The sequence below is a fragment of the Cuculus canorus genome, chromosome 1 (genome assembly GCF_017976375.1).
Source record: "Cuculus canorus isolate bCucCan1 chromosome 1, bCucCan1.pri, whole genome shotgun sequence".
In the NCBI taxonomy this organism is placed as follows: domain Eukaryota; kingdom Metazoa; phylum Chordata; class Aves; order Cuculiformes; family Cuculidae; genus Cuculus; species Cuculus canorus.
The window spans coordinates 103,905,092-103,924,240 of record NC_071401.1 but is presented as its reverse complement, the minus strand read 5'-3'; the positions used below and the strand labels follow the sequence as shown (position 1 = coordinate 103,924,240).

Genomic DNA, 19,149 nt, shown 5'->3' with positions numbered 1-19,149 from the left:
TTGTCTGTGGATATCCAGGTGACAGGAGGGCAGTGCTAAGCCGTTCCCTTTATTTGGAGAGGAATAACAGGGAAAAATGAACTGGAGAGGTATGAAGCAAGCTGAGGAAGGAGCCGGCATACAGCCTTTCCTTAGCAGCATCATGGAGAAGAATGGGAGCCCAGGCAGCAGCTCACCTGCGCTGCCTTGCTTCAGTGGTAGTCCGGCCACAGGAAGGGAGCCAGGAGACAGGTGTCAGCATCTCCTCCCTCTCTGGGCTTTACCCAGAGCACATATGTACACGTGCAGAGGCACAGAACCCAGGCCAAAGTTTCCCATGCCCAGAAAGTAATATGGGAATATCTCAAGCGAGACTCCCCATGATTTTCTTCCCCATCACAGCAGAACTGGGTTGAGAAGGTGTGTTTGTTGTGTCCCCTCCGACCCCCAAAAGCAGTGGGCAATCTGGTTAACCATATGCAACATTATATAATGCTGTAGGAATTTCTGCTGTTGATGGTGAACTATGGAAAGGTGGCAATCAGCTGATAGCTAACCTTACTTCCCTGTTCGGAAACAGTTCGCTTCTAATGGTAATTTGCACCATTTAAACTCTGAGTACCTTCCACTTAACGATTATGCAGTATTACTACAAAACCTCAGGGTTCATCTGCAGAAATATTTCTTATGTTGGAGGTCTATGTGGAGACACACTTATAAAAATTGGTATGACAGGAAGATTAAATAGATAAGAGCATAAAAACAGATTATAGAATAAATACAGTCTTGTACATTAGTTCAACTAGAAGGCAGGAGAGTACATTCTCCATTCTCCTACTGAATTCTGTAACACTGGACAAATGGCTTCGTGTCTTTGCACTTCAGTTTCCCAGATTTGAAAGTAGGGTGATGCCTTTTCCAGCTCTTTCTCTGCCTTATCTAAGCACACTGTAATATAGCAGAAATGCTTTCATTAGAGACATTAGCATTCTGTCTAGCCTATGGAATCTTGATTTCAGTTTAGTCTTCTAACTTGGAACGAGTAATTATCAACATATAAAGATGTTTCCCTTTGGGTCTGGTTTGTATTCTCTTTTCTTGTGGATTCTGCTATCCATTCCATCTTTATCTCCTTCCCAAGAGAAAAAGAACAGCATTTGCCAGGAGCAAAAGAGCAAATTCAGTAGAGTAGTAATTTTTCCTTTACTTTTTTAACAATCTGATAGAGAATACAGCACAGTGAAAAAAACCAGATTTTTTAAAAAAAATCTAGTTTGAAAAAAACAATTCAGTAGTAGTTCTTTATATTAATAAAGCCATTCAGTGAAGTAATCTTGCCTTACTCCATTAGTGCATGGGACAGCAAAACAAGGTGAAAACATTTACAAAAGTACTTAAAGGAATAAATCTGTAACAAGGAATACACTTTGTCTCAATCATAATGGCACATTTAAGAGGCCTCCGCTTTACTATGACAGTTCAGAGTGACAGTGTTTGGCTTAATGCTGTCATTTTGTAGCTACTATTATAGAAACTGTAGTTGTACAATTTTCAAAGTGAGAGACGTTATGAAGTTAATTGCGTAACATTGTTGATGAATTTAAACCACACAATTAATATATTATTCACAGACACGAATAATGGACTCTTTGTATTGAATGATCATTTAAGGAAAAAAAATGTAACTGATTTTGGAGCTACAGTTATTGATTTATGAGGTAAAATTAAAAGTTTATGTATGTATTACTTGGCTACTCACCAGCTAAGTGGATGTGGGTAGTATGAAAAATATCTATTTATAACTAACTGCAATGTATGAATACCAAGGAATCAGATAAGAAGCAAAAGGATTAACCTAGAAGTAAATGGTGAAGACTTAAGAAAGACAATTGGCTATCAAGGGAAACTAGGCAAGAATTAGTTGTTCCTATAAAAGTCATCTCTGATGTCAGGTAATGGAAGCTTAATTCTTTGTAATTTTAAAACAGCTGGATCGAACAATATCAAATTAAAAGACAGCACTCTAATAACATTTCTCATTAATATCTTGCTTTTTAAGTAATGGTGGGACTTTAAATGAAATGTTACCCTGCATGAATAATGGAAACTACCTGCTTCTAATGAAGAGAGGACCTCTGCAGTACCAAGGGATCCGACTTCTTGGTACTTACCAAGAAGTACTGGAAGTACTTTCCATTTTTAATTCAGTTGGGGGAAAAAAAAAAAAAAAAGATGTCATTACACATGGTAAATGTCAAAGGAGTTCATGGGCAGTTCCATTAAAGAGCTTTACACCAAGTGAAAATTCTCAAGTTTAGATAAAAGCTATACCTTACTGTTCTGCTCTAGCTTTTTATACTAACATATTTTAACTGGACAATAAATCAAAAAAGTCATGTGTTTTATTTCACCAGATTTCTTTCTCTGAACTGATAGTTTAACAGAAATATGTAAAATCTTATTAATGCACATGACAAATTTGAAAGAAACACACCAAAGCAATACATTTAATTCGCTTCTTCTACCACCCTTTTCACTTATACTAAGCAAAGGAGATTCTAAATGAATCACCATTAGCTTAATTCCACAAACATCCTGCTATCCTTTATTTGAGTTAGCTTGCTTCAGAAAAAAATAAGTATGTATTTCCATGAAATTACTGTAGTAAAGGACAGTTCCTCTTGTCAAAGGGCAAATGGAGATAAGTTTAGCAAGCATGTCTTTATAGTTTAATAAAAAAGTTAATCTACGTGCCTCCATATTGGTGGGTCTTGATGCAAACTCTAAAATTAAGGAAGATTCACATTTCTGTGAAACAGCCATGCATGGTGGGCTATAATTTGCTTTTAGTCTAAAGTAAAATAACAAATTCACTTTTCCTAGATTGACAGCTGTCACATATTTTAACATAGAAGCAGGACAGATGGATCATATATTACTTTGATTTTAGATATATAACTTCATAAAAAATATTACAAAGCAAAAAAATCACATCAACTTGGAGCTTTTTATGCCTGAATTGCTGATGAGCATAGTTGAATAAAATCAACCCAGATCTTGTGATTTTCACTTTCTGTTAAGCATTTATATATAACTGTCTATGCTTTCAGTCTTTGTGTATGAACAATGCAACATTTAGTATAAATAAAATAATTTTTATTTTCACTCAGATCCACATGACTACCTATTCTGTATTATTTGTAGCTGACTAAGGATTAACTTAAGTACATTTTACAACTCAGCTTTGTATTCATTCTCTGTTAATTCTCCTGCCAAAGCAACCTGATACTCCCTTTACCTGAACATTAACACATTATAAGCTTCAGTTCTTCCTCTTTAATCTGGACATTTTCCTTCATACATTGTCAATTTTGTATCTCATATTTTCAGCCAGTTTCAGTCATGAGAGTGGAACAGGTCTGAGTGACTACATTTGAGTGTATGTTTGCACTCTTGTATCATGTGTGATGGAATGACATTATGAAATTCCAGAAGAAAAAACAGAACATGTGTACAGTGTATCAATAATGCTTATAATATTTCATATAAAAATGGAATGGAAGTACATAATCTGACACTATTGCCTTTTCTAGTGTAATTTTTTGGACTTGTAGCCACTAATTTGAAATTTGTATATATGCTAGCAGTTCAGTTTACCCACTCCACTGGCTGAGGTATGATTATATTCTCCCCAAAGAAAGAGTGGCTATTGAGCACAATATGATAACTAAACAGAAAGGAGAAGTTCGTGTTTAGCAAAATACTAATAGAAGACCAGGTTACAAATAAATAGATGCAGCTGTCAGGAAAAAAAAAAAAAAACAAAAAAAAACAAAAACAAAACAAAAAACCGAAAAACAACTTATCTGCTAAGTTTCATTTATTAAAAACAGTCTACTACAGATGACCTGGTGGCCTTCCAGGATTACAGACTAGAGCATGGGCTATTCAGCCCAAAGGTTAGGGCCCATGTCCAGAACTGGGGAAGGAGACGAATGTTCATGGCCAAAAATCAAGAACCAGGAAGTCAAACCAAGGGTCAGCAGCCAGATATAGGAATAAGAGTCTGTCCAGGAATCAAGAGCTGAAATCAGAAACCCATAAGAAGAAATGACAATCGCAGGGCGCATGCAGAGGTGGCTCTGAAAATGTACAGTACGATGCATTTGGGTTCTGCCTCAGAGACCTGCTTCTGAGTCACTGGCTTATGTGCTCTGGCTAACCTCTTAAAAAAGGGTCCAAACTGCAAAGAACCTGATTTACTACTCCAGAAGAAGGTCTTATCCCAGATTAGCAACATAGAGGATAATGTGAAGACAAGGTAGTTGGTGTATGTGTGAATGATACATGCAATATGTTTTTGCTTTTATTATTACTCATCCAGAGGGCAAGTGCATATATAAATTCCCATTTCTGCATCACAATTGCAATTAGTCAGATTACAACAGATTGGTTGTTCTTTGATGCTTGTGATTTTGAGAAGAAGTGCTGAGGACCTGAAAGTGAGGAGGAAAAGCTTAAAAACCTCTTGGCATAAGAAAGATCAATATCCACATATCTTAGTTGTATCTACAAGAATATCCAAATGAGTGCCAATAGAAGACTATCTTGTTGGATCAAGATAATTGCAGCCACGGAAAATTTTTCCATGAAAAATAAGGCAAATGAGCCAGCCTTCTACCCTTCCAAACTGTCTGGCTGTTGAGAGAGATGGAAACTCTTTCCATAGTATCATACCTGTTAGGTCAATTAATAGAAGGCTACCATTTCTGCTGCTGCTGCCCCAGCAAATTCCAGAGGCATTACATCCACATACCGCTTTTAAATTGGGTACTAACATGCAACTTCTGAATCTGTTGAAGCAGGAATAAATTAAAATAAACGGATTCAAGTTGCACTAGTATGAATCTTGAGAGTATTGATAAACCTTTGACCTTCCTAGGGCTTTTCCTTAGTATCACTGAAGAGTGGTGCCAAACAAGAGTGGTCAGGCTGGATTTCCACTTGTAATTTGTATACAAGAAGGACGAGTGCAGGAAGGTTGTATGCAATAGGGCCTGGCTTAAAAAATACAGATCAAAAGATAAAGAATGAATCCTGGCCCCTTAGATTTCGCCAACAAAAATGTTTCTTTACCTAGGATGGATACCTTCATCCTGCCAAGTCAGAGGCCTTAACTCTGCTGGACCATTAGCACACAAGAAAGGGCAGCTCTCCATCTTTGCACAGTTTGTGCAAGGGCTAGGGGAAATAAAAGCCCTGTATGCTCCCATGAGTCCTTATGAGTGCAGTTGTCTTGAGGAAAGCAGCGGATTCTTTGTAGAACAATAGGGATTGGGAATAAAAAAGTACTTTGAAAAGGAAACGTGTCTCCAGTGACCTGGACAGCACCAGGATCAGGGGAAAGAGTAGCTGCTTCATCTTTTTTCTAAATTCAGATGGCTTAAGCATGGGAGTGAGATTATGGATGGAAAAGTACATCTAAGGCAAACAAAGAAGGAATTTGCTGTGGTAGGAGTTGGAAGGGTTGCTGTGTGGGACAATAGGTAACAGTATAGCCGGAAGAATGGCTTTTTTGAGGGCTGGCATAGTGACCAGCATGAAGACCTACTGCCTAGGTGCACAGATGTGCCTGATGGATGCAGCGGTCCCTCACTGCCAGAAGCAACCTGCCCAGCAGCAGTCATATAGGACTGGCCTGAACATTTTAGTGCACCATCATAGGCTGGTAGAATAGTTTGGTCTGGAAGGGACCTTTCAAGTTCACATTGTCCAACCACCCTCTGCAATAAGCAGGGACATCTTCAACTATACCAGGTTGCTCAGAGCCCCATGCAACCTGTCCTTGAATATTTCCAGGGACCGGGCATTTCCCACCTCCCTGGGCAACCTCTTCCTGTGTTTCACCACCCTCACCATAAAAAAATTTTTCCTTATATCTCATCTAAACCTCTCCTCTTTTAGTTTAAAACCATTACCCTATGTCCTATCACAACAGGCCATACTAAAAAGTTTGTCCCTATCTCTTTTATAAGCCCCCTTTAAGTACTGAAAGGCTGTGATAATGTTTCCCTAGAGCCTTCTCTTCTCCAGGCTGAACAAACCCAACTGCTTAGAAATTGCTGCACATTCCTGAACTGGAGTGCTCCTTAGCATAACAGCTCATTAAACTCTTCTAAATGGTTAAATGTAGCTTAGATATATAAGATACTTTAGGAACATAAGAATTTAAATATGCAAATATTGTGCAGTGGGTCAGACCACCACCATCTTTCTTAGAAAAAATCATGTTGAGGATTTTTCTATGACCTCACCCTATTTTTCTACATGAAAGAAAAATATTGTCTGGCTTCCTTCATAGCATATTCTACATCTTATTGACAAATCACTTATGACACTAATTTATTAGCATAAAAATATTACTATACTCAAGACAGCCTGCTTTGATTTACTACACCAGGGTTTTTCACATGCCAAGGTCCTATCATATCTGCTTGATCATTAGAAGTCCCTTGGCTTTTTTTTTTTTTTTTTGTGCAACAGGAGAGATTTGCCCTGGCTAAAATCCTGAATATCAGAATGACTTTGTGTTTCAGAGGAAGATTCACTGTACTGATGCTTAAGAAATACAGAACGGGATTTTCAGAACCACTGCCTTTACATTAGCCCCTCACTACAAAAGTCAATGGCAAAGTAGGGAAAAAAAGGGATATGTAAACACAGAAGAGTAAAATCTAATGACAATTAGAGACAAGACACTTAAATCACAACATGTTTTTTACCCTCCTTGTGTGAAAACTACCTCTGTTACATGCAAAAGAAAGGAATTAAACTAATTACACATATCCCTTTTGCATACAAGTACTGTTTCAGGCATTGATATCTCCTTAGTTTTGTGGAAATGTCCACTCCTCCTTATAGAATCTCGACCCACTGACTGTAGAGGCACCTGCTGAATTCCACGGAAGAAAGAGATGTGAAGAAATGTAAGAATTAAAGTCTTTTTGTCAGCATCATTTTATTATAAGGAAGATGGCTGGCTAATTTCATAAATTGCTGTTCCAGTTTTTTACCCTGTCTTCCATGGCTGTGCCTTTCCCCCTGCCCCAGCTTCATTTCACTACTAGTCACCAGTGACTGACTACTGGTGCTGGTCAAAGTAAGCGAGCCTTGCATCACTAATATTCAACACCACAAGAGTCCATTCAGAAAGCATATTAAAAATAGAAAACTGAGACTAAAATTAAAACTTGTATTCTATCCTTCACAGACATTAATTTGGTATTTTGAAAGAAAGAAATCAAAGTCTCATTGACCTAAAGCCTGTGGCTCAGATGAAATCCATGAAAAATCACTTGGCTTATATTTAATTCAAGGTTCTTTTTCTGGGAAAAGAAGAAAAATACACCTTTAACACGTAACTGAAATAACCTATTATTTTATTTCGTCTCCACTTCTTCAGCCAATAGTAACTGTAACCAAACAAGCTAAAATGATTCCACTACTATTTAAAAATGAGTCATCTAAACAGAATATGGGTGAAAAAAAAATTTTTAAATTCTTCATGCATTCTCAGAGATTTTTATATACATGTTTCAGCAAATGCTCTTACAGTCATAGCAACAGATTTGAACACCTGTTGTTTGTATAAAGTGTACCTACCAGTCTCTCAGCCAGACCAGATCATGCTGTAATATATTTCCAAAGGGTATGTTCTTATTTTGTCTGAAAAAGAAACAATTCATCAGCTTACAAGGAAGCAAGTTTCCTTGTGAACACAGGAAATAAAAGCATGGTGATATGGTCAGCATAAAAAACAGCACAAAGTTTTAGAAATATGAATAAATATATTAAAATGGTATTTAGGTCTAAAGGCAATTAATGTTAATAAGCAAAAGCTAACTAGCCATCATTTAAGCTGCAATTGTACACATGCAGGCACACACCTTAAAAGTTGTGAGGCGTACACTTGCTCCTTTTTGATCTTCACACTGCCTACCAGCATGGCTGATAATGTACTGAAATGCCCCAACATTTTCCCTTCCCTCTCCCATCTCCAAATGATATGAAAGCATGGTATACACCCAGATGCGTCAAAAGTCTCATTTGGAAGAAAAATCTTTAACAGGAACTTTGTACATAGCAAAAAGTCAGCACATCTCATCATCACATACGCCATCCATTAGAAAGCTTCTCTGCCCTAGGACTGAGATACTTGGCAGGACAGACAGCCAGTCTCTCTGTCTCCCCGATGGCGTCTGCATTGCTGCAGATTTGTCATGTAATTCATTGAACTGAACTTAGCACATAAATTTTCAGTTACGACTAAAAAGCTGGAAAATCCTCAACAGATGAAAATTACACGTCTGTACTTATAGTCAAGTAGGGAGCACTTTGGGGAGCAAGAACAGGAACAAAGAATCAATCCTAGAGTGTGAAAGTGACTTACGAAAAGGAAGACTAAGCTGAAAGAAACACTGCTAGGGAATAAATTCTAGTTTAACTCTTAAATATCCTTCTACTTTTGTTCATTTTCTATCAAAATATGATACAATATTTAAATCACTCCCACTTTAGATGGCAGTTTGTTTCTCATGAAAATTGAGATCCCAGTAAACCAAAAGCTTCTACCACAATTTGAATCTGAATTTAAATCCATCATCTCCACAACAAACTACAGAGCTCCATCCTTAATTAAGGCAGACCAGAGCCCAAATCCTGACAACGAGTGAGATCATACAGAACCTTCCCCTTACACAGAACCAATACAAATCTGTATTTTCATAGAAAATCTCATGTCAGAAAGAAAGACCAAGAAGAACAAGATCCTTTCCTTGGATTTGAACCTTCCATCAATATTACGCCAGAATTAACAGGCTGTAAGCAAATTTGGTAATGTTACTCAGGGTTTTTTTTAGAAAAACAGACACTTCACTCTTTATTTTACATTGAATAGGCCTGCTATAGGACTGAAGTGCAAAAATCTAAGGTTCTTTCCAGTGAAATATTTAACCTGAATAGAAGGATAAAACATTACTGTTTCAACAACTCTGTGAAGAACTTTGTCAAAGTTCTTACATAGCAAATATACAAATACATATAAAAATAACTTCATTTTAATTTACTCTTTCCTCCTAGTTTTGTAACAACATGTCCACTACTTTAAGTGAAGCTGTATTAGTTTCATAATTGCCAAGATATAAATTTGTTAGCTACCCAGAGATCTCTTCAGTTTTTAACATTTACCCAGTATGGATTTTTATGTTATTTTAAATATGTTTTTTTTAAAATTAAGTAATTACATCGCTGAAATTCTTAGTTCACAGTTTTGCTGCATAGATATGACATCAAATAATAGATGTCAAATTGCTTTACAGAGCATCACAGATAGTGGTAGAAGCATCATCTTACTAATATAATACACTGCATTAGGAAAAAGGAAGAGATGTTAGAGGGTTTGCCTTAAGTACACTAGCAGAATAAAGCAGTAAAACTTCAGCTGCAGACAAGCCCCCTTGATCTACCACTCCAGTGTCGACAAGACTGAATACAGTACACATGCAGAAAAGGAAATTTCTGAAACGGAGAACAACAAAAAAATATTCAGAAACAAATAAAAAGACCCAGCTCAGGGGCAGCTGTGCCAATCCTATTTTCCACTATTCTTCTTTGTTTTCTTCCAGTATTCCTGCCAAAGGAAATGAGTCTGTATTTTCATAAGATGTAAATTTGAGTGAGAAGAGGGAAGCTAAACTGCAGAAGGGCTTCTCTGATAGCTTTACCTGAAAGGATGAGAAAACAGGGGCTGAGGAGCATGTGAACTGGTAAGAAAACAATTCACAGACACTGATTCTTAGTGGAAAGATATTACTGCACAATAAAACAACCCCTCCAAGTCATATCTGCATGCATGTACCTTTTTCTTGGGATTTGTTTTTCAGAGAGAGGGACAGATAGCAGCAGCAGTCTTATAGGGGCCTCAGACCCTTGAGTAAACTCTGTTTTTCACTTACCTGTGATGTCTCTCTCAGTACTAGGATCCCAGTAGATCTGCAGCCAACTAGTACTTGCAGTAGTCCTACTCCAAGGTCAGGTTCTTGGTTTAGGTAGGCAACAGGTGGGATGATTCTCAAACTACCTACTGAGAAAGAAAATAATTTTAAACAAAAGCAGATACACCCAGATATAAAAAAATAATTGAGCTGTAAATAATTTTCCAGTTTGTTATCTTATTTCTAACTGAAGCCAGGTGACATGGGCACAGAAGACTGTCATGAAAATGGGGGGAGGGGAAGGTGAGAGAGGGACAGATAAAATCATTCACCCGTCTACCTCAGCAGAGCCAACAACCAGAATAGTTGCTGCCTTGCAAACTTGGTCCAAGTTCCTGCTTTGCTTGATTTGAACTGTGTACCTGACCTTCAGTCTACCACCCTAGCCCATGCAACCTTTATAACTACAGGGCCACAGGGAGTCTTCTTCTTCCTCCCATTATACCTTTCCCTACAAATTTATCACCCATAAAATGTAGTCAATGCCAAGAGAAAAGAATGAAAGAAGCCCACTCCACAGTAGACTGACAGGGCCATCTTTTTGGATTACCTGAGCCAAGGCTCAAATCTGTAGGTACCATCCAGCAGAGCTATAACATCTGAAGAACTATCAGTGCAGTAAGCAATGTATGTGTTGTACACCTGTTAATTTCACCATCTTCTCCTCACCTCTTGTATGTTTTCAGTAGTCTACAGAGCTGAGGAAGGTAGTGGCACTAGTTTACTCTCTCAGGAAACAAAGATTTCAAGGCCATGTCTAGCAAAGAGATTCCACAGACGTGACAACAGACTGGGGTGGAACTTCAGTAGTGGGAGCAACCAAAATTGTTACTTACAGTATGAGTATGTCAGGGATCCGCATCAGTGAGGACCAAACTAATTAATTATGGATATGCATTGCAATTGTCACTACTTATGACTAGTCTCAGTGACTTGATCTGATCACTACAATGGTTGCTTGGAGACAGCAAAGAATAACACAAAAAACCCCTGAATACTCCTGGTTTTCCACAGTCCAGATCAGGAAAGCAACAGTAGATGTGCAGTATCTGTTATTTCTCCTTCTCCATGTCTTCCCAGGAAAGGCTCAGACATTATAACACATTATTTTAGATCTTTCGACCTTGGCTGTCTCTTTTTTTTTTTTTTTTTTTTTTCAGAGCACTAAGTAGCTCATGTGACCACCTGAACCCTTACAAGCTGTGGTCTGAATTGCTTACTGTAGCTCTGTGGGCTCCTGTTTGCTTTTTGTTACCTTCTTAAGTACATTACTCAGAAGTGGAAGGTTGTACCAGGACTGACTCATCAGAGGAAAGGTCCTTCAGTATTTGATGCACGCACAAATGCTTGCAGAAAGGGAAAAAAATCATCGTAACTAAACATACAATTCTTTTTCTCCAAAATTCACGTTTTTGGCTACTACAAGCCTTGCATCCTGTTTTTAATAGTGGCTCTTAATGATTAAATTTACTAAACGCAGAGAAACAGAAGCTGTGATACAAATGGGGCAGACTTCTGATGTCGAAGAAAGTTTTCCAAATGTCCATGTTCTTTTTAGTAAAGTAAGATGACAGCAGTTTACTCAGACCTGCAGTACTCCATGAGCACTGAGCATGGATGATCTGGCTTCCCACCCATGGTTTACCATCCTTTCCTTGAAAAAGGATGTGGCAACAGACAGGAAACTCTTTTATGTCTGTAATACAGCTACAACATTGCCTGAAATATAAATTCCTCCAAGGGTGTTTATCCCAGCCTTTGCTATCAGCCACCAGTCTCGTTTCTCACTCAGGATCTTCGGTAAATCAGCCTTTGATATGCCCACAGGTAATCGAAAAAACTGCACAGGTGGGGTTTGCAGCCCTTCTGAATAAAAAATTTCAGGTGAGCTTTGCAAAAAGCCTTTGAAGGAGGAGAAAAAGGAGGATTTGAAAGCAGGATATCCAGATGCATTTAGTTCTCTTTACCTCCACGGTGTGGAACACTGCTATTGTAACAAAAAGGATATGCATGGACTAGCTTTTTTCCTTTTTTATCCCTCCTCTTTTATAGAAAAAAAAAAAGGTTCAGTTTTATCTCTTTGTATGTAGAGAATTAGTTCTTTTACTTCATTTTTGCTCATTTAAATAAATTTTGAGAGCAAGGAGTACACAAACAGGCATTATTTCAGTAGAGTTTAGTTAGGTTGTTTTGTTATACAGCACATTATTTTTAAATAGTTCAGCAGCTCCTTCCAAAATGTTCCTCCTTTAATAAAATCTGACACAATAGAGAAGAGAACGGGAAGTTTTTTGAGTTTTGTACTTATAATCTTAAACTAACTATTGCTTATCCTGAGCATGATGGATAGGGCAGCAGACAGAGCCAGCAAGCCTTTAGACAACGAACTCTGAACTTTGGCTGGACCTTGCCCCGGTCAGCTCTGTGACAGGAAAGCAGGCATACTTTGAACCCAGGGCTCTGGGGCTGCTGCAAGATTGCCAGCAGAGAAACAGCTGCACTTTGCAACACGAACTTTGTACTTAGACACATGCACATTTAATCTCTAGGACAGAGCTTTTCCTCCATTACTTATTAACATCTCCTCCTTGAGTAAAGTTCTACGTTAATGAAGCTTTAAAGCAGGGCTGGGTGTGTATGGTGTGTTTCATCATCCCCTTCCCAAAAAAATTAAAACACATCAACCAAATTGACAGGATTACAGTAACTAGTAAAAAAATACTAAAAAGAAAAAAAGTTAGACTTCATGCACCTTCTGAATGCCATGGTTATTTGATGTGTTCTCTCTTCTGAGAGACTCAGTTGTCATAGGCAGAACTAATTATGGAAACTGGGCAATATCGTGGGCCCTGCCTTTGCAGAGATCCCTTCTTGAGATGACACTCAGAGTAATACAGCTTGCAGCAACATTCAACCTTACTTAACAAATAAATTAATAGGAAAGTCTCAGCCCACTCACTCTAAAAAGCCATATTTTCTTACAGTGTCATGGGATGTTTTACTTGTACACATTCTTGCCACTGCTTTTACTTTGGAGTAGTGTCAGTGCTTGTTTTCTTCCTATTTCACTATAATGTATGCTAACTCACAGAGCACAGCAAATTTATAGAGAAGATACTCATGGCCAAGATCCATTTGTGTACCATCTGTTTTTTAGCCCTCGCTAAAATAAAACTTTGATCAGGACCAGCAACCTACCTAAACAAGGACCAAAGGAAAACCTCAAAAGAAGTGCCAAATAAGATGCTTAAATCGCTTCTTTACCAGAAGTAAATGCTGAAGCTGCACATATGCATTTACTCTAACAAAACCTAGTAACAGAAAGGCAATGGAAAATCCATATTGTATCTGAGTGGCAAAAGATTAAGAAAGTAAAGGTTTCCTGAACAATTCTTCAAATATAACTAGAACAAGGCAAATACTTGAAGTATTAACTTTGTCTTGAGGTACCACAAGTATTTGTCACAGCCTGTTTGAAAAAAATTCTCTACATAGGGATCACAGTTTTTTCTATTTTACTTCTACACTCTTCCTATTTTTCCATCACCACCATCTTTTCAACATGAATTTCATTCTATGCCTTTATGATCAGCTTTTATCTTTTTCCCTTTTTCTCCTCTCCCACACTTTCCTTCCATTTGCTTACCCACCACCTGTAGTGCAATGCTTTGAAAGCATCATCATTCTTCCAACCCTAGAGTTCAATTTGCATTCTTTGAAGAGAACAAACTGACAGATTTTTTCAGAACTGTTTTTCTTGTGTTAGTACTACTCTGGGTAGCAGTGTTGCTAGTCCTCCAATGACTGCAAGACAGTTGGCATAACTACAATTATATTACACGGTATTATTTTTCTTTCTAGATCCAGAAAGCCATGATTTCTCCTCCTTCTGGTGCTCCCCCATGATAAGGCATGAATTATGCATGCCTTATCACCCCACACCTGGAACATGGCCCTCCTGTCACACAGGTCTACCATGATGATCATAAGATCTTAGCTGTTGCTAAGAATAGACATGATCATTTGGAATAGATCCTACTTTATTTCTGAGTGCAGTTTCTGAAGGGTGTTAGACAATAAAACCTTCAGGTTGTATTCTGGATAACACCTGCCTGCACTTTCCATCTCTCCATGAGGGCAGGCACAAAGACACATACCATTTCCGTAGCTTGGGACAGCCACAGATGGGAATGTAAATGAAGCCAAACAAACCATAATGTCTTGATAAACAAAGCAAGCAAAGCTCTATGAAACTAAAATATCTTTAATTAAAATAAATAAATATAAATAAATAAACCTGGGAAGAGAAGAGCAACAAGAATTATTTAAGGCTGGAAAAAAAAGACTTCTTCTAATGAGACATTGAACTAAATGTGTTTTGCTTCAAAGGGAAGATTATAATCTTTAAGGGACTGGACAAGAAGAAGATATTTCAGAAGATTCTAAATTAGTGGGCAGACGCACAGCAGAATCCAGTATTTCCAAGTTCAATCTGGAGATCAAAAGTATGTTTTAAGTAAGCTACTGAGATGAATTGTCAAGAGACGCAGAAAATTCTCCTTCACTAAGAAATTATTTTAATTATTGTATGTATTGCTTACACTAGATCACAGAAGTCTCAGTCAACAGAGACTCAATAATCTTTAAGTGTATCTACATTCTAGCACAAGCTACCTCCTCTGTCTGAGAACTGCTCCTGTTGCTAATTCCAAATTAAATTATTTTTTCCTGACTAATCCAAGATGGAAGAATCACAGCTAGTGGATAATTAGCACATACAACACAGGTAATGTAGACATTATTCATACAATATTAGCATTCCTCAGTCCAGAGCTTACAGAGGAAAAAAAATAAGAAAAAAAAAATCCCTGATGTCTATTTCAGATCAGAAAATGAAAACAACAACAAAAATACCTCAGGAAAACAAAAAGGCATATCACTGTATATATAAATTTAAAAATATGCAATATTGCATAGAGCAATGTAATGTGCTTTTATCAGATCCAGAATCCGCCACAGAAAGAAAAGGCTTCAGACTAGCATTATCAAACACTCTACCAATTTACTCCCACAACACTTCAGTATTGTTCTATACCATAAGAGAAAAATATAGCTAGCAGAAAATTATTTCTCTTTTTGGTCCTGTAGGAGGATAGCTCCTATTAACACTAATCAGAGTTAAGGGCAGAAATCCTCAACGGACAAGCATGTTGTCTAGGGATATGTCCATAATTAATATGTTCTAAGAGTCTAATTTTGAAACAAAGTAATCAGGCTTAAGATGAGTTATATTAAGACCAATAAACCTCTGACTGCATATTTGCCTATATACATACATTGTATCCGATGTCAGACCAACCTATAGTTTACAAGACAACATCTGGTAAAACAGGATGTATCTAAGCTGTATTTGGAAGCATGAAATACAAATATACAAGCAGAAAAAGCAGAGTGGGGTTTGTTTTCTTTTCCTTTCTTTGTAGCACATCTTTATTACAAATGTTAATGCTCATCGTTATTCTTTTTCACATCATAGTGCCCAGGCTCAGCAAAGCTAACATAATCCTCACACTTCTGATGTTACAAACTAAAACTACCACATGGCACGATGGGAATATTTGTAATATGAAAGATGTGGAACAGAGTGTTTGTGACAAGTACATGGAGGAGAGAAGAGGAAGCTAGATGGCTTGAACACGATTACTTTTGCAAGTAACAAATGTTGTAATGGGACAAGGAATCCAAAATAAAACTATGCCAGCAGAATTTGCTTTCAGTATTATTTAGGATTTCTGTCACTGAAAGGATATTTTCAAGTCTGTTGCTGCTGATGCGCCAGCACAATTGATGCCCAAGTCATACATAATGTACTACATAACACAGTATACTAACTCAGCTTCAAAGTGTTAATATGTCAAGAAACTTAATTCAGATATCACAGATTATGCAAAGAGGATAGATATGTGGAAACATGCTCCAGTTTCTCAAAGGTGCCAGCCAGATTTTGCTTGGTGTCCCCAGTCCAGGAGGACATAGCAGCACTATGGTCTAAATCTCTTTCACAAGGTGAGGGTTGGGTGGCTCTTCATCCCGGTATTTTTGGGAAAGAGACCTCATGCTGAGGGCAAAATGATGTGTTAAAAAAGAAAAAAAAAAAGAAAAGGAGAAGCTTTTGAATACAAGACAACAGCCTAGGCTTTGCAGTGTCACAGCTGCAGATACATTTTATATCGCAGATGTAAAAATTATATAATATAAAGAAAATAATAAATTATTATGTGCTTATCTACAAGAAACAAAAGTCCTAGCTTTATGGGTAAAGAATCCAGCTGTACTGTCTCAATACTCCTGAATAGATGGTAGCAACGAGGACAAACTATTTTCTTGAGCGGCAGCTGGGAATAATGATAGCAAGCCTTTGGCCTCATTAATTCAGCTGGGAATGGAGTTGCACCTAAGTGCTTCTGTCAGCTGAGAACCAAACCCATGAGAAGCCACAGTACCTAAAACTGAGGTAGAGTCCTTCTCCCATTTCCACACACATTGTTTTTGAGACTCTCTCAGTAACTGTTTCTCTCTGCGAAATTCCAGACTTCTTCATACAAGCTGCTGCTAAAGGAGACCATAAACAACCTCTAACAAAACTGCATTGAAAGCGGCAGAGGGAAGGCATCCATGGGAAGCTTTTGCTTGTGGTATGAAGTTTTCCAATTCCTCTTTGGAGGCACTTCAGCTGACGGAAGAGGAGTGCAGTCCACTGTAAAAGCCTAAGAATGAAGTTTAGTTCCTGACATCACCATATCATTCTTGCACGACCTTGGGCCCTGATGCTTCTCTAAAAGAGGTTTGGAGACATAAGTCTAGTTGTTTCTCTTCATCTGTAGAAAACTGAATAATTTTCTACCTATAGATAATTTTCTACCTATAGAGGTATTATAGGTAGATAATATTAAGCATCAAAATATTAAGATTTTATGGAGACATATGAAATGCATAATATGGAATGCCCACTAGCATCCATTTTCTTTTTGTCTGTTTAACTTTAGGTAAACCAGCCAAGGCTTGTAATTTGTAATTTGAAAATATTGTTATGCAAAACATTTAATGATTTTATTCAGGTATTCTGTATGATTCCCACAATTTGAAGCAAGGACTCAAGACATAAATGAAAGACGGCTAGACAGTGCTTTTTTCTTTGTGAGGGAAAATTCACCTATTTTTAATAAAAACACAACTCTGTCTCAGAAACAACACATGCACACACAAACCCAAACCCAGAAAAAATACCCTAACTCTTGAAACCTTGAGGAACCTAGTTTCAGTTGATGAGCTGTGTGGGCTTAAGCCTCTGTGATTATCTGGGCTGTTTTTCTTTTTATTGTTTGTATTAAGCTGAGAGGGAAAAGGGATGCTTTTATTATTCAGACTTACTAAACATGCTCACAAGAATAGACACATTTTAGACTAGCTACACAATCCAGTGGATTTGGAGACAGACAAACTGGGACAACATATGAAAGCCAGGATTCCATAGAAGAAAGCCCAGCTAAGAGGACTGATCACAGCCCCGTACACTAGCTGAGGCAGAACACGTCCCTTGATAGCAAATTTGAGGAGGGTGGGAAGAAACAAAGCAAAAAGATGCTGTCTGCAGGAGACAGCTTGCAGGGGGAATCTGTGTGCAGGAAAGAGTCCCCAGATATAGTGGAGAAATCTTGCTATTATTTAAGAATACTGAGAAGCAGTGAGAAGTTGTAGTCCGTATCCTTTCATAACATACTAAAAATGTTTCTTCTGTAAGATCAGCATCCGATGCTACTAATCCCCTGAAATATCATTTCCTTGCGCATACTTCCAAGAAAACACCATTCATGGTGAGTGACAGACAATTTGAGAGCTGATTAAGACATCCTGTCACAAATATACAACACCAATGTAAATTTAAACTTTTTTTAAAATGATAAAACAGATTACCACATTACCAGATCATACTTCACCATCAGCTTCTCCCTTAGCTACTTCAGGGGGCATCCAATTCTGGCCCGCACTCACCAACTTCCTTCCTTCCCATTCTTTGATGGCAGGAATTCCAGGTTCTCCTTGTCTCTCCTTGGCCAAGTTAGAGCATCTTGATTTCTCTTAGGTACTCCTTACAAGGGCTCGTTTCCTACTTTCTCCTCTAATGGCAATCTCATTCTGGAGCTTCTGCCAAATATGGCTGCAAAGACGTAGTTTTCCCACCCTCTTTTTTTATGCAATTAAACTTAGGATATAATAGAAGACTTAGGATATTTAATTAAGGCTTAGGCTGTAATAAAAGGGACGCTCTTTTGTTTAAATTCTCTGCCCTACTGTGACTGCTTTAAATTTGTATTTCTATCATTCTCTAATTAGTATCCCTCTTCTGTCTTTAGGCTGGCTTTTCCTGTTTATAAGGCTGTGGTAAAACATCATACATCATTTAACCTAGAAAAAGTGATTGTACCAACAGTTTACAAAAGCTACAATTATCAGTTTGCTCTCAATATTGCATAGAGAATAAAGATGACATTAATTCTAACAGAAAATAGGTATGAGAAAGGGGTTACTTGAATAATTTAAACTCGTCTTCCTACACAGAAAGTACAATTTCTGGGGACTTCTTCACAGTAAATACTATAATAAAAATATCTTTATGAGGCTAATTAGTACAGGTGTGGCAGCAGGCTGATGAGTCTAGAAGGTGGTTCACCTGAAGTCAGTTCAGGTATTCACACACTACCAAACTACACGAACATATTTTCCCCATTTCTCATGCTCTTAACCTTGTTAAGCAAGCATACTAGCATGCAGGAAAAGCAAAAGCACAGGAGCCAAGACAGGAGGGTCACCAGGACCAAGACCAATCCTTTAACAATACAGAGAAGGCAGAAGAATGTGGTAATGAGGAACACATAGGAATCATTTACCTCCAGTTCCTCTAGCTCATCCATTTTCTCACATCCCTCCCCTTGTTATTCTGTGGCAGCTCTCCAGGTTGTACAGTCTCCTTTATGGTTTACCTTGTCAAGTGCTTGGATTACAGCTGCCTGTCATCAACATGTTGCTGCCTGCTTGCACACCAGACACAAGCCTAGGG

At 37.9% G+C, this 19,149-nt stretch overlaps 1 protein-coding gene across 8 annotated transcripts in view; it reads right to left on the bottom strand.

Moving 5' to 3' along the window:
* NRIP1 (nuclear receptor interacting protein 1) overlaps positions 1-19,149 on the bottom strand; it is a 144,443-nt gene that overhangs the window by 90,967 nt on the left and 34,327 nt on the right. For 6 of the 8 annotated variants that reach the window (XM_054067314.1, XM_054067348.1, XM_054067304.1 and 3 more), the window contains 2 exons: positions 9,993-10,120; positions 7,642-7,704 (listed from right to left, as the gene is read on the bottom strand). The gene's annotated coding sequence lies outside the window, so the exon portion shown is untranslated. Of the gene's footprint in view, positions 1-7,641; positions 7,705-9,992; positions 10,121-18,083; positions 18,200-19,149 lie in introns of those variants that run through there. The other 2 variants (XM_054067378.1, XM_054067331.1) reach the window with 2 other exon arrangements.